The following is a 15,545-nucleotide window of genomic DNA, read 5'->3' as shown; positions in this document are numbered from 1 at the left end:
GCCGATCGGCATAACGTACAGATCTAGGCCTCGGGTGTCCAAGCCACCGAGGAAAAGAGGGAACCCCATACATTTCCAAAAAGAGGACACTAGTGGGAATCCGCAGAGGTATGATTTGCGCACATCGCCCCAGAATGTATTACCCAGACAGCCCTGCAAAGTCGGAAATGTGGGGAAAAAATGCTTTTTCCGCACATTTCGCTCGACGCACCCATGGAAACACACCCCCAACAACACATGGCCTACCGTCCCACGTTCCCACAGGTGTCCCGATGAAAACGGAACCCCACATGTGTGGGTGCACCTACCTGGCCGTCAAGGGGAAAGCCTAAAACACAAGTAACCCCAAGTCTGTTTTCAGAGCGAAATCTCAGACATTCTGCTGACCGGCACAACGTACAGATATGGGCCTCGGGTGTCCAAGCCACCAAGGAAAACGGGAAACCCCATGCATTTCCGAAAAGAGGACACCAGTGGGAATCCGCAGAGGTATGATTTGCGCACATCGCCCCAGAATTTATTACCCAGACAGCCCTGCAAAGTCCCAAATGTGGGGAAAAAAACACTTTTTCTGCACATTTCGTTCGACTCACCCATCGAAACACGCCCCCAACAACACATGGCCTACCGTCCCGCGTTCCCACAGGTGTCCCGATGAAAACAGTACCCCACATGTGTGAGTGCACCTACCTGGCCGCCAAGGGGAAAGCTTAAAACACAAGTAACCCCAAGTCTGTTTTCAGAGCGAAATCTCAGACATTCTGCCGACCGGCACAACGTACAGATCTGGGCCTCGGGTGTCGAAGCCACTGAGGAAAACAGGAAACCCCATGCATTTCCTAAAAGAGGACACCCGTGGGAATACATAGAGGTATGATTTGCGCACATCCCCCCAGATTTTATTACACAGACAGCCCCGCAAAGTCCGAAAAGTCAGGGAAAAAACGCTTTTTCCGCACATTTCGCTCGACGCACCCATCGAAACACGCCCCCAACAACACATGGCCTACCGTCACACATTCCCACAGGTGTCCCGATGAAAACGGTACCTCACATGTGTGGGTGCACCTACCTGCCCGCCAAGGGGAAAGCCTAAAACACAAGTAACCCCAAGTCTGTTTTCAGAGGGAAATCTCAGACATTCTGCCGACCGGCACAACATACAGATATGGGCCTCGGGTGTCCAAGCCACAGAGGAAAACAGGGAACCCCATGCATTTCCCAAAAGACGACACCCGTGGGAATCCGCAGAGGTATGATTTGCGCACATCGCCCCAGAATTTATTACCCAGACAGCCCTGCAAAGTCCGAAATGTGGGGAAAAAAACGCTTTTTCCGCACATTTTGCTCGACCCACCCATCGAAACATGCCCCCAACAACGCATGGCCTACCGTCACGCGTTCCCACAGGTGTCCCGATGAAAACGGTACCTCACATGTGTGGGTGCACCTACCTGGCCGCCAAGGGGAAAGCCTAAAACATAAGTAACCCCAAGTCTGTTTTCAGAGGGAAATCTCAGACATTCTGCCGACCGGCACAATGTACAGATCTGGGCCTCGGGTGTCCAAGCCATCGAGGAAAACAGGGAACCCCATGCATTTCCGAAAAGAGGACACCCGTGGGAATCCGCAGAGGTATGATTTGCGCACATCGCCCCAGAATTTATCACCCAGACAGCCCTGCAAAGTCCCAAATGTGGGGAAAAAAACGCTTTTCTGCACATTTCGTTCGACTCACCCATCGAAACACGCCCCCAACAACACATGGCCTACCGTCACGCATTCCCATATGTGTACCGATGAAAACGGTACCTCACATGTGTGGGTGCACCTACCTGGCCGCTAAGGGGAAAGCCTAAACCCAAGTAACCCCAAATCTGTTTTCAGAGCGAAATCTCAGACATTCTGCCGACCGGCACAATGTCCAGATATGGCCCTCGGGTGTCCAAGCCACCGAGGAAAACAGGGAACCCCATGCATTTCCGAAAAGAGGACACCCGTGGGAATCCGCAGAGGTATGATTTGCGCACATCGCCCCAGAATTTATTACCCAGACAGCCCTGCAAAGTCCGAAATGTGGGGAAAAAAACGTTTTTCCGCACATTTCGCTCGACGCACCCATCGAAACACGCCCCCAACAACACATGGCCTACCGTCCCGCGTTCCCACAGGTGTCCCGATGAAAACGGTACCCCACATGTGTGAGTGCACCTACCTGGCCGCCAAGGGGAAAGCTTAAAACACAAGTAACCCCAAGTCTGTTTTCAGAGCGAAATCTCAGACATTCTGCCGACCGGCACAACGTACAGATATGGGCCTCGGGTGTCGAAGCCACTGAGGAAAACAGGAAACCCCATGCATTTCCTAAAAGAGGACACCCGTGGGAATACATAGAGGTATGATTTGCGCACATCCCCCCAGATTTTATTACCCAGACAGCCCCGCAAAGTCCGAAAAGTCAGGAAAAAAACGCTTTTTCCGCACATTTCGCTCGACGCACCCATCGAAACACGCCCCCAACAACACATGGCCTACCGTCACACATTACCACAGGTGTCCCGATGAAAACGGTACCTCACATGTGTGGGTGCACCTACCTGCCCTCCAAGGGGAAAGCCTAAAACACAAGTAACCCCAAGTCTGTTTTCAGAGGGAAATCTCAGACATTCTGCCGACCGGCACAACATACAGATATGGGCCTCGGGTGTCCAAGCCACAGAGGAAAACAGGGAACCCCATGCATTTCCCAAAAGACGACACCCGTGGGAATCCGCAGAGGTATGATTTGCGCACATCGCCCCAGAATTTATTACCCAGACAGCCCTGCAAAGTCCGAAATGTGGGGGAAAAAACGCTTTTTCCGCACATTTTGCTCGACCCACCCATCGAAACACGCCCCCAACAACACATGGCCTACCGTCACGCGTTCCCACAGGTGTCCCAATGAAAGCGGTACCTCACATGTGTGGGTGCACCTACCTGGCCGCCAAGGGGAAAGCCTAAAACACAAGTAACCCCAAGTCTGTTTTCAGAGCAAAATCTCAGACATTCTGCCGACTGGCACAACGTACAGATATGGGCCTCGGGTATCCAAGCCACCGAGGAAAACAGGGAACCCCATGCATTTCCGAAAAGAGGACACCCGTGGGAATACGCAGAGGTATGATTTGCGCACATCCCCCCAGATTTTATTACCCAGACAGCCCCGCAAAGTCCGAAATGTCGGGAAAAAATCGCCTTTTCCGCACATTTCGCTCGACGCACCCATCGAAACATGCCCCCAACAACACATGGCCTACCGTCACGCGTTCCCACAGATGTCCCGATGAAAACGGTACCTCACATGTGTGGGTGCACCTACCTGGCCGCCAAGGGGAAAGCCTAAAACACAAGTAACCCCAAGTCTGTTTTCAGAGCGAAATCTCAGACATTCTGCCGACCGGCACAACATACAAATATGGGCCTCGGGTGTCCAAGCCACCAAGGAAAATGGGGAACCCCATGCATTTCCGAAAAGTGGACACCCGTGGTAATCCGCAGAGCTATGATTTGCGCACATCGCCCCAGATTTTATTACCCAGACAGCCCGCAAAGTCCGAAAAGTCGGGAAAAAAACGCATTTTCTGCACATTTCGCTCGACGCACCCATGGAAACACGCCCCCAACAACACATGGCCTACCGTCACACATTCCCACAGGTGTCCCGATGAAAACGGTATCTCACATGTGTGGGTGCACCTACGTGGCCGCCAAGGGGAAAGCCTAAAACACAAGTAACCCCAAGTCTGTTTTCAGAGGGAAATCTCATACATTATGCCGACCGGCACAACGTACAGATATGGGCCTCGGGTGTCCAAGCCACCGAGGAAAACAGGAAACCCCATGCATTTCCGAAAAGAGGACACCCGTGGGAATCCGCAGAGGTATGATTTGCGCACATCGCCCCAGAATTTTTTACCCAGACAGCCCCGCAAAGTCCGAAATGTCGGGAAAAAAACACTTTTTCCGCACATTTCGCTCGACAAACCCATCAAAACATGCCCCCAACAACACATGGCCTACCGTCACGCGTTTCCACAGGTGTCCCGATGAAAACGGTACCTCACATGCGTGGGTGCACCTAGCTGGCTGGCAAGGGGCAAGCCGAAAACGCAAGCAACCCCCAGTCTGTTTGCAGAGGGGAATCTCAGCCATTCTGCCGACCGGCACAACATACAGATATGGGCCTTGGGTGTCCAAGCCACCGAGGAAAACAGGAGCCCCATGCATTTCCGAAAAGAGGACACCCGTGGGAATCCACAGAGGCATGATTTGCGCACATCGCCCCAGAATTTATTACCCAGACACCCCCGCAAAGTCTGAAATGTGGGGGAAAAAAACGCATTTTCCGCACATTTCGCTCGGCGCACCCATCGAAACACGCCCCCAACAACACATGGCCTACCGTCATGCATTCCCACATGTGTCCCGATGAAAACAGTACCTCACATGCGTGGGTGCACCTACCTGGCCGCCAAGGGGAAAGCCTAAAACACTGCTATCTCCCCCAAAGGGTTTGGGGAGGCAACCGACAGATTTAGGCCTGGGGTGCTTCAGCCACCAAGAAAATCAGGAACCCCCATGCATTTCCGAAAAGAGGACACCCGTGGGAATCCGCAGAGGTATTATTTGCGCACATCGGCCCAGAATTTATTACCCAGACAGCCCTGCAAAGTCCGAAATGTGGGGAAAAAACGCTTTTTCCGCACATTTCGCTCCACGCACCCATGGAAACATGGCCCCACCAACACATGGTCTACCGTCACACGTTCCCACAGGTGTCCCGATGAAAACGGTACCTCACATGTGTGGGTGCACCTACCTGGCCGCCAAGGGGAAAGCCTAAAACACAAGTAACCCCAAGTCTGCTTTCAGAGGGAAATCTCAGACATTCTGCCGATCGGCACAACGTACAGATCTAGGCCTCGGGTGTCCAAGCCACCGAGGAAAACAGGGAACCCCATGTATTTCCAAAAAGAGGACACCAGTGGGAATCCACAGAGGTATGATTTGCGCACATCGCCCCGGAATGTATTACCCAGATAGCCCCGCAAAGTCCGAAATGTCGGGAAAAAAATGCCTTTTCCGCTAATTTCGCTCGTCACACCCATCGAAACACACCCCCAACAACACATGGCCTACGTCACACGTTCCCACAGGTGTCCCAATGAAAACGGTACCTCACATGTGTGGGTGCACCTACCTGGTCGCCAAGGGGAAAGCCTAAAACACAAGTAACCCCAAGTCTGTTTTCAGAGGGAAATCTCAGACATTCTGCCGATCGGCATAACGTACAGATCTAGGCCTCGGGTGTCCAAGCCACCAAGGAAAAGAGGGAACCCCATGCATTTCCGAAAAGAGGACACCAGTGGGAATCCGCAGAGGTATGATTTGCGCACATCGCCCCAGAATTTATTACCCAGACAGCCCTGCAAATTCCCAAATGTGGGGAAAAAAACACTTTTTCCGCACATTTCGTTCGACGCACCCATCGAAACACGCCCCCAACAACACATGGCCTACCGTCACACGTTCCCACAGGTGTCCCGATGAAAACGGTACCTCACATGTGTGGGTGCACCTACCTGGCCGCCAAGGGGAAAGCCTAAAACATAAGTAACCCCAAGTCTGTTTTCAGAGGGAAATCTCAGACATTCTGCCGACCGGCACAACGTCCAGATATGGCCCTCGGGTGTCCAAGCCACCGAGGAAAACAGGGAACCCCATGCATTTCCGAAAAGAGGACACCCGTGGGAATCCACAGAGGTATGATTTGGGCACATCGCCCCAGAATTTATTACCCAGACAGCCCTGCAAAGTCCGAAATGTGGGGAAAAAAATGCTTTTTCCGCACATTTCGCTCGACGCACCCATCGAAACACGCCCCCAACAACACATGGCCTACCGTCCCGCGTTCCCACAGGTGTCCTGATGAAAACAGTACCCCACATGTGTGAGTGCACCTACCTGGCCGCCAAGGGGAAAGCTTAAAACACAAGTAACCCCAAGTCTGTTTTCAGAGCGAAATCTCAGACATTCTGCCGACCGGCACAACGTACAGATATGGGCCTCGGGTGTCGAAGCCACTGAGGAAAACAGGAAACCCCATGCATTTCCTAAAAGAGGACACCCGTGGGAATACATAGAGGTATGATTTGCGCACATCCCCCCAGATTTTATTACCCAGACAGCCCCGCAAAGTCCGAAAAGTCAGGAAAAAAACGCTTTTTCCGCACGTTTCGCTCGACGCACCCATCGAAACACGCCCCCAACAACACATGGCCTACCGTCACACATTCCCACAGGTGTCCCGATGAAAATGGTACCTCACATGTGTGGGTGCACCTACCTGCCCGCCAAGGGGAAAGCCTAAAACACAATTAACCCCAAGTCTGTTTTCAGAGGGAAATCTCAGACATTCTGCCGACCGGCACAACATACAGATATGGGCCTCGGGTGTCCAAGCCACAGAGGAAAACAGGGAACCCCATGCATTTCCCAAAAGACGACACCCGTGGGAATCCGCAGAGGTATGATTTGCGCACATCGCCCCAGAATTTATTACCCAGACAGCCCTGCAAAGTCCGAAATGTGGGGAAAAAAACGCTTTTTCCGCACATTTTGCTCGACCCACCCATCGAAACACGCCCCCAACAACACATGGCCTACCGTCATGCGTTCCCACAGGTGTCCCAATGAAAGCTGTACCTCACATGTGTGGGTGCACCTACCTGGCCACCAAGGGGAAAGCCTAAAACACAAGTAACCCCAAGTCTGTTTTCAGAGCGAAATCTCAGACATTCTGCCGACCGGCACAACGTACAGATATGACCCTCGGGAGTCCAGGCCACCGAGCAAAACAGGGAACCCCATGCATTTCCAAAAAGAGGACACCCGTGGGAATACACAGAGGTATGATTTGCGCACATCCCCCCAGATTTTATTACCCAGATAGCCCCGCAAAATCCGAAATGTCGGGAAAAAAATGCCTTTTCCGCACATTTCGCTCGACGCACCCATCGAAACACGCCCCCAACAACACATGGCCTACCGTCACGCGTTCCCACACGTGTCCCGATGAAAACAGTACCTCACATGTGTTGGTGCACCTACCTGGCCGCCAAGGGGAAAGCGAAAAACACAAGTAACCCCAAGTCTGTTTTCAGAGCGAAATCTCAGACATTCTGCCGACCGGCACAACGTACAGATATGGGCCTCGGGTGTCCAAGCCACCAAGGAAAATGGGGAACCCCATGCATTTCCGAAAAGAGGACACCAGTGGGAATCCGCAGAGGTATGATTTGCGCACATCACCCCAGAATTTATTACCCAGACAGCCCTGCAAAGTCCCAAATGTGGGGAAAAAAACGCTTTTTCCACACATTTCGTTTGACGCACCCATCAAAACATGCCCCCAACAACACATGGCCTACCGTCACGCGTTCCCACAGGTGTCCCGATGAAAACAGTAACTCACATGTGTGGGTGCACCTACCTGGCCACCAAGGGAAAGCCTAAAACACAAGTAACCCTATGTCTGTTTTCAGAGCGAAATCTCAGACATTCTGCCGACTGGCACAACGTACAGATATGGGCCTCGGGTATCCAAGCCACTGAGGAAAACAGGGAGCCCCATGCATTTCTGAAAAGAGGACACCCGTGGAAATACGCAGAGGTATGATTTGCGCACATCGCCCCAGAATGTATTACCCAGACAGCCCTGCAAAGTCGGAAAAAAATGCTTTTTCCGCACATTTCGCTCGACGCACCCATCGAAACACGCCCCCAACAACACATGGCCTACCGTCCCACGTTCCCACAGGTGTCCCGATGAAAACGGTACCTCACATGTGTGGGTGCACCTACCTGGCCACCAAGGGAAAGCCTAAAACACAAGTAACCCTATGTCTGTTTTCAGAGCGAAATCTCAGACATTCTGCTGACCGGCACAACGTACAGATATGGGCCTCGGGTGTCCAAGCCACCAAGGAAAACGGGAAACCCCATGCATTTCCGAAAAGAGGACACCAGTGGGAATCCGCAGAGGTATGATTTGCGCACATCGCCCCAGAATTTATTACCCAGACAGCCCTGCAAAGTCCCAAATGTGGGGAAAAAACCACTTTTTCTGCACATTTCGTTCGACGCACCCATCGAAACACGCCCCAAACAACACATGGCCTACCGTCACGCGTTCCCACAGGTGTCCCGATGAAAACGGTACCTCACATGTGTGGGTGCACCTACCTGGCCGCCAAGGGGAAAGCCTAAAACATAAGTAACCCCAAGTCTGTTTTCAGAGGGAAATCTCAGACATTCTGCCGACCGGCACAATGTAAAGATCTGGGCCTCGGGTGTCCAAGCCATCGAGGAAAACAGGGAACCCCATGCATTTCCGAAAAGAGGACACCCGTGGGAATCCGCAGAGGTATGATTTGCGCACATCGCCCCAGAATTTATTACCCAGACAGCCCTGCAAAGTCCCAAATGTGGGGAAAAAAACGCTTTTCTGCACATTTCGTTCGACTCACCCATCGAAACACGCCCCCAACAACACATGGCCTACCGACACGCATTCCCATATGTGTACCGATGAAAACGGTACCTCACATGTGTGGGTGCACCTACCTGGCCGCCAAGGGGAAAGCCTAAACATAAGTAACCCCAAATCTGTTTTCAGAGCGAAATCTCAGACATTCTGCCGACCGGCACAACGTCCAGATATGGCCCTCGGGTGTCCAAGCCACAGAGGAAAACAGGGAACCCCATGCATTTCCGAAAAGAGGACACCCGTGGGAATCCGCAGAGGTATGATTTGCGCACATCGCCCCAGAATTTATTACCCAGACAGCCCTGCAAAGTCCCAAATGTGGGGAAAAAAACGCTTTTCTGCACATTTCGTTCGACTCACCCATCGAAACACGCCCCCAACAACACATGGCCTACCGTCACGCATTCCCATATGTGTACCGATGAAAACGGTACCTCACATGTGTGGGTGCACCTACCTGGCCGCCAAGGGGAAAGCCTAAACATAAGTAACCCCAAATCTGTTTTCAGAGCGAAATCTCAGACATTCTGCCGACCGGCACAACGTCCAGATATGGCCCTCGGGTGTCCAAGCCACAGAGGAAAACAGGGAACCCCATGCATTTCCGAAAAGAGGACACCCGTGGGAATCCGCAGAGGTATGATTTGCGCACATCGCCCCAGAATTTATTACCCAGACAGCCCTGCAAAGTCCGAAATGTGGGGAAAAAAACGCTTTTTCCGCACATTTCGCTCGACGCACCCATCGAAACACGCCCCCAACAACACATGGCCTACCGTCCCACGTTCCCACAGGTGTCCCGATGAAAACGGTACCCCACATGTGTGAGTGCACCTACCTGGCCGCCAAGGGGAAAGCTTAAAACACAAGTAACCCCAAGTCTGTTTTCAGAGCGAAATCTCAGACATTCTGCCGACCGGCACAACGTACAGATATGGGCCTCGGGTGTCGAAGCCACCGAGGAAAACAGGAAACCCCATGCATTTCCTAAAAGAGGACACCCGTGGGAATACATAGAGGTATGATTTGCGCACATCCCCCCAGATTTTATTACCCAGACAGCCCCGCAAAGTCCGAAAAGTCAGGAAAAAAACGCCTTTTCCGAACATTTCGCTCGACGCACCCATCGAAACACGCCCCCAACAACACATGGCCTACCGTCACACATTCCCACAGGTGTCCCGATGAAAACGGTACCTCACATGTGTGGGTGCACCTACCTGCCCGCCAAGGGGAAAGCCTAAAACACAAGTAACCCCAAGTCTGTTTTCAGAGGGAAATCTCAGACATTCTGCCGACAGGCACAACATATAGATATGGGCCTCGGGTGTCCAAGCCACAGAGGAAAACAGGGAACCCCATGCATTTCCCAAAAGACGACACCCGTGGGAATCCGCAGAGGTATGATTTGCGCACATCGCCCCAGAATTTATTACCCAGACAGCCCTGCAAAGTCCGAAATGTGGGGAAAAAAACGCTTTTTCCGCACATTTTGCTCGACCCACCCATCGAAACACGCCCCCAACAACACATGGCCTACCGTCACGCGTTCCCACAGGTGTCCCAATGAAAGCGGTACCTCACATGTGTGGGTGCACCTACCTGGCCGCCAAGGGGAAAGCCTAAAACACAAGTAACCCCAAGTCTGTTTTCAGAGCGAAATCTCAGACATTCTGCCGACCGGCACAACGTACAGATATGACCCTCGGGAGTCCAGGCCACCGAGCAAAACAGGGAACCCCATGCATTTCCAAAAAGAGGACACCCGTGGGAATACGCAGAGGTATGATTTGCGCACATCCCCCCAGATTTTATTACCCAGATAGCCCCGCAAAATCCAAAATATCGGGAAAAAAATGCCTTTTCCGCACATTTCGCTCGACGCACCCATCGAAACACGCCCCCAACAACACATGGCCTACCGTCACGCGTTCCCACACGTGTCCCGATGAAAACAGTACCTCACATGTGTTGGTGCACCTACCTGGCCGCCAAGGGGAAAGCGAAAAACACAAGTAACCCCAAGTCTGTTTTCAGAGCGAAATCTCAGACATTCTGCCGACCGGCACAACGTACAGATATGGGCCTCGGGTGTCCAAGCCACCAAGGAAAATGGGGAACCCCATGCATTTCCGAAAAGAGGACACCAGTGGGAATCCGCAGAGGTATGATTTGCGCACATCACCCCAGAATTTATTACCCAGACAGCCCTGCAAAGTCCCAAATGTGGGGAAAAAAACGCTTTTTCCGCACATTTCGTTCGACGCACCCATCGAAACATGCCCCCAACAACACATGGCCTACCGTCACGCGTTCCCACAGGTGTCCCGATGAAAACGGTACCTCACATGTGTGGGTGCACCTACCTGGCCACCAAGGGGAAAGCCTAAAACACAAGTAACCCTATGTCTGTTTTCAGAGCGAAATCTCAGACATTCTGCCGACTGGCACAATGTACAGATATGGGCCTCGGGTATCCAAGCCACTGAGGAAAACAGGGAACCCCATGCATTTCCGAAAAGAGGACACCCGTGGAAATACACAGAGGTATGATTTGCGCACATCGCCCCAGATTTTATTACCCAGACAGCCCCGCAAAATCCGAAATGTCGGGAAAAAAATGCCTTTTCCGCACATTTCGCTCGACGCACCCATCGAAACACGCCCCCAACAACACATGACCTACCGTCACGCGTTCCCACACGTGTCCCGATGAAAACAGTACCTCACATGTGTTGGTGCACCTACCTGGCCGCCAAGGGGAAAGCAAAAAACACAAGTAACCCCAAGTCTGTTTTCAGAGCGAAATCTCAGACATTCTGCCGACCGGCACAACGTACAGATATGGGCCTCGGGTGTCCAAGCCACCAAGGAAAATGGGGAACCCCATGCATTTCCGAAAAGAGGACACCAGTGGGAATCCGCAGAGGTATGATTTGCGCACATCGCCCCAGATTTTATTACCCAGACAGCCCGGCAAAGTCCGAAATGTCGGGAAAAAAATGCCTTTTCCGCACATTTCGCTCGACGCACCCATCGGAACATGCCCCCAACAACACATGGCCTACCGTCACGCGTTTCCACAGGTGTCCTGATGAAAACGGTACCTCACATGTGTGGGTGCACCTACCTGGCCGCCAAGGGTAAAGCCTAAAACACAAGTAACCCCAAGTCTGTTTTCAGAGCAAATCTCAGACATTCTGCCGACCGGCACAACATACAGATATGGGCCTCGGGTGTCCAAGCTACCAAGGAAAATGGGGAACCCCATGCTTTTCCGAAAAGAGGACACCTGTGGTAATCCGCAGAGGTATGATTTGCGCACATCGCCCCCGATTTTATTACCCAGACAGCCCCGCAAAGTCCGAAAAGTCGGGAAAAAAACGCTTTTTCTGTACATTTCGCTCGACAGACCCATCGAAACACGCCCCCAACAATACATGGCCTACCGTCACACGTTCCCACAGGTGTCCCGATGAAAACGGTGCCTCACATGCGTGGGTGCACCTACCTGGCTGGCAAGGGGCAAGCCGAAAACTCAAGCAACCCCCAGTCTGTTTGCAGAGGGGAATCTCAGCCATTCTGGGGACCGGCACAACATACAGATATGGGCCTCGGGTGTCCAAGCCACCAAGGAAAACAGGGAGCCCCATGCATTTCCAAAAAGAGGACACCCGTGGGAATCCGCAGAGGTATGATTTGAGCACATCACCCTAGAATTTATTACCCAGACACCCCTGCAAAGTCCGAAATGTGGGGAAAAAAACGCATTTTCTGCACATTTCGCTCGACGCACCCATCGAAACACGCCCCCAACAACACATGGCCTACCGTCCCGCGTTCCCACAGGTGTCCCGATGAAAACGGTACCTCACATGCGTGGGTGCACCTACCTGGCTGGCAAGGGTCAAGCCGAAAACGCAAGCAACCTCCAGTCTGTTTGCAGAGGGGAATCTCAGCCATTCTGCCGACCGGCACAACATCCAGATATGGGCCTCGGGTGTCCAAGCCACCGAGGAAAACAGGGAGCCCCATGCATTTCCGAAAAGAGGACACCCGTGGGAATCCGCAGAGGTATGATTTGCGCACATCGCCCCAGAATTTATTAACCAGACACCCCCGCAAAGTCCGAAATGTGGGGAAAAAAAAGCATTTTCCGCACATTTCGCTCGACGCACCCATCGAAACACACCCCCAACAACACATGGCCTACCGTCACGTATTCCCACATGTGTCCCGATGAAAACGGTACCTCACATGTGTGGGTGCACCTACCTGGCCGCCATGGGGAAAGCCTAAAACACTGCTATCCCCCCCAAAGGGTTTGGGGAGGCAACCGACAGATTTAGGCCTGGGGTGCTTCAGCCACCAAGAAAAACAGGAACCCCCATGCATTTCCGAAAAGAGGACACCCGTGGGAATCCGCAGAGGTATGATTTGCTCACATCGGCCCAGAGTTTATTACCCAGACAGCCCTGCAAAGTCCGAAATGTAGGGAAACAACGCTTTTTCCGCACATTTCGCTCCACGCACCCATGGAAACAAGCCCCCAACAACACATGGTCTACCGTCACGCATTCCCACAGGTGTCCCGATGAAAACGGTACCTCACATGTGTGGGTGCACCTACCTGGCTGGCAAGGGGCAAGCCGAAAACGCAAGCAACCCCCAGTCTGTTTGCAGAGGGGAATCTCAGCCATTCTGCCGACCGGCACAACATACAGATATGGGCCTCGGGTGTCCAAGCCACCGAGGAAAACAGGGAGCCTCATGCATTTCCGAAAAGAGGACACCCGTGGGAATCCGCAGAGGTATGATTTGCGCACATCGCCCCAGAATTTATTAACCAGACAGCCCCGCAAAGTCCGAAATGTGGGGAAAAAAAGCATTTTCCGCACATTTAGCTCGGCGCACCCATCGAAACACGCCCCCAACAACACTTGGCCTACCGTCCCGCGTTCCCACAGGTGTCCCGATGAAAACGGTGCCTCACATGCATGGGTGCACCTACCTGGCTGGCAAGTGGCAAGCCGAAACTCAAGCAACCCCCAGTCTGTTTGGAGAGGGGAATCTCAGCCATTCTGGGGACCGGCACAACATACAGATATGGGCCTCGGGTGTCCAAGCCACCAAGGAAAACAGGGAGCCCCATGTATTTCCAAAAAGAGGACACACGTGGGAATCTGCAGAGGTATGATTTGCGCACATCACCCCAGAATTTATTACCCAGACACCCCTGCAAAGTCCGAAATGTGGGGAAAAAAATGCATTTTCTGCACATTTCACTCGACGCACCCATCGAAACACGCCCCCAACAACACATGGCCTACCGTCCCGCATTCCCACAGGTGTCCCGATGAAAACGGTACCTCACATATGTGGGTGCACCTACCTGGCTGGCAAGGGTCAAGCCGAAAACGCAAGCAACCTCCAGTCTGTTTGCAGAGGGGAATCTCAGCCATTCTGCCGACCGGCACAACATACAGATATGGGCCTCGGGTGTCCAAGCCACCAAGGAAAACAGGGAGCCCCATGCATTTCCGAAAAGAGGACACCCGTGGGAATCCGCAGAGGTATGATTTGCGCACATCGCCCCAGAATTTATTAACCAGACACCCCCGCAAAATCCGAAATGTGGGGAAAAAAAAGCATTTTCCGCACATTTCGCTCGACGCACCCATCGAAACACGCCCCCAACAACACATGGCCTACCGTCCCGCGTTCCCACAGGTGTCCCGATGAAAACGGTACCTCAAATGCGTGGGTGCACCTACCTGGCTGGCAAGGGGCAAGCCGAAAACGCAAGCAACCTCCAGTCTGTTTGCAGAGGGGAATCTCAGCCATTCTGCCGACCGGCACAACATACAGATATGGGCCTCGGGTGTCCAAGCCACCAAGGATAACAGGGATCCCCATGCATTTCCAAAAATAGGACACCCGTGGGAATCCGCAGAGGTATGATTTGCGCACATCGCCCCAGAATGTATTACCCAGACACCCCTGCAAAGTCCGAAATGTGGGGAAAAAACGCATTTTCCGCACATTTCGCTCGACGCACCCATCGGAACATGCCCCCAACAACACATGGCCTACCGTCACACGTTTCCACAGGTGTCCCGATGAAAACGGTACCTCACATGTGTGGGTGCACCTACCTGGCCGCCAAGGGTAAAGCCTAAAACACAAGTAACCCCAAGTCTGTTTTCAGAGCAAATCTCAGACATTCTGCCGACCGGCACAACATACAGATATGGGCCTCGGGTGTCCAAGCCACCAAGGAAAATGGGGAACCCCATGCTTTTCCGAAAAGAGGACACCTGTGGTAATCCGCAGAGGTATGATTTGCGCACATCGCCCCCGATTTTATTACCCAGACAGCCCTGCAAAGTCCGAAAAGTCGGGAAAAAAACACTTTTTCTGCACATTTCGCTCGACAGACCCATCGAAACACGCCCCCAACAATACATGGCCTACCGTCACACGTTCCCACAGGTGTCCCGATGAAAACGGTACCTCACATGTGTGGGTGCCCCTACGTTGCCGCCAAGGGGAAAGCCTAAAACACAAGTAACCCCATGTCTGTTTTCAGAGGGAAATCTCATACATTATGCCGACCGGCACAACGTACAGATATGGGCCTCGGGTGTCCAAGCCACCGAGGAAAACAGGGAGCCCCATGCATTTCTGAAAAGAGGACCCCTGTGGGAACCTGCAGAGGTATGATTTGCGCACATCGTCCCAGAATTTATTACCCAGACACCCCCGCAAAGTCCGAAATGTGGGGAAAAAAACGCATTTTCCGCACATTTCGCTCGACGCACCCATCGAAACACGCCCCCAACAACACATGGCCTACTGTCCCGCGTTCCCACAGGTGTCCCGATGAAAACGGTACCTCACATGTGTGGGTGCACCTACCTGGCTGGCAAGGGGCAAGCCGAAAAAGCAAGCAACC

Source organism: Ambystoma mexicanum, chromosome 6q (genome assembly GCF_040938575.1).
Source record: "Ambystoma mexicanum isolate Mex_15411 chromosome 6q, UKY_AmexF1_1, whole genome shotgun sequence".
NCBI classification, from domain to species: domain Eukaryota; kingdom Metazoa; phylum Chordata; class Amphibia; order Caudata; family Ambystomatidae; genus Ambystoma; species Ambystoma mexicanum.
This window is presented reverse-complemented; position numbering follows the sequence as displayed.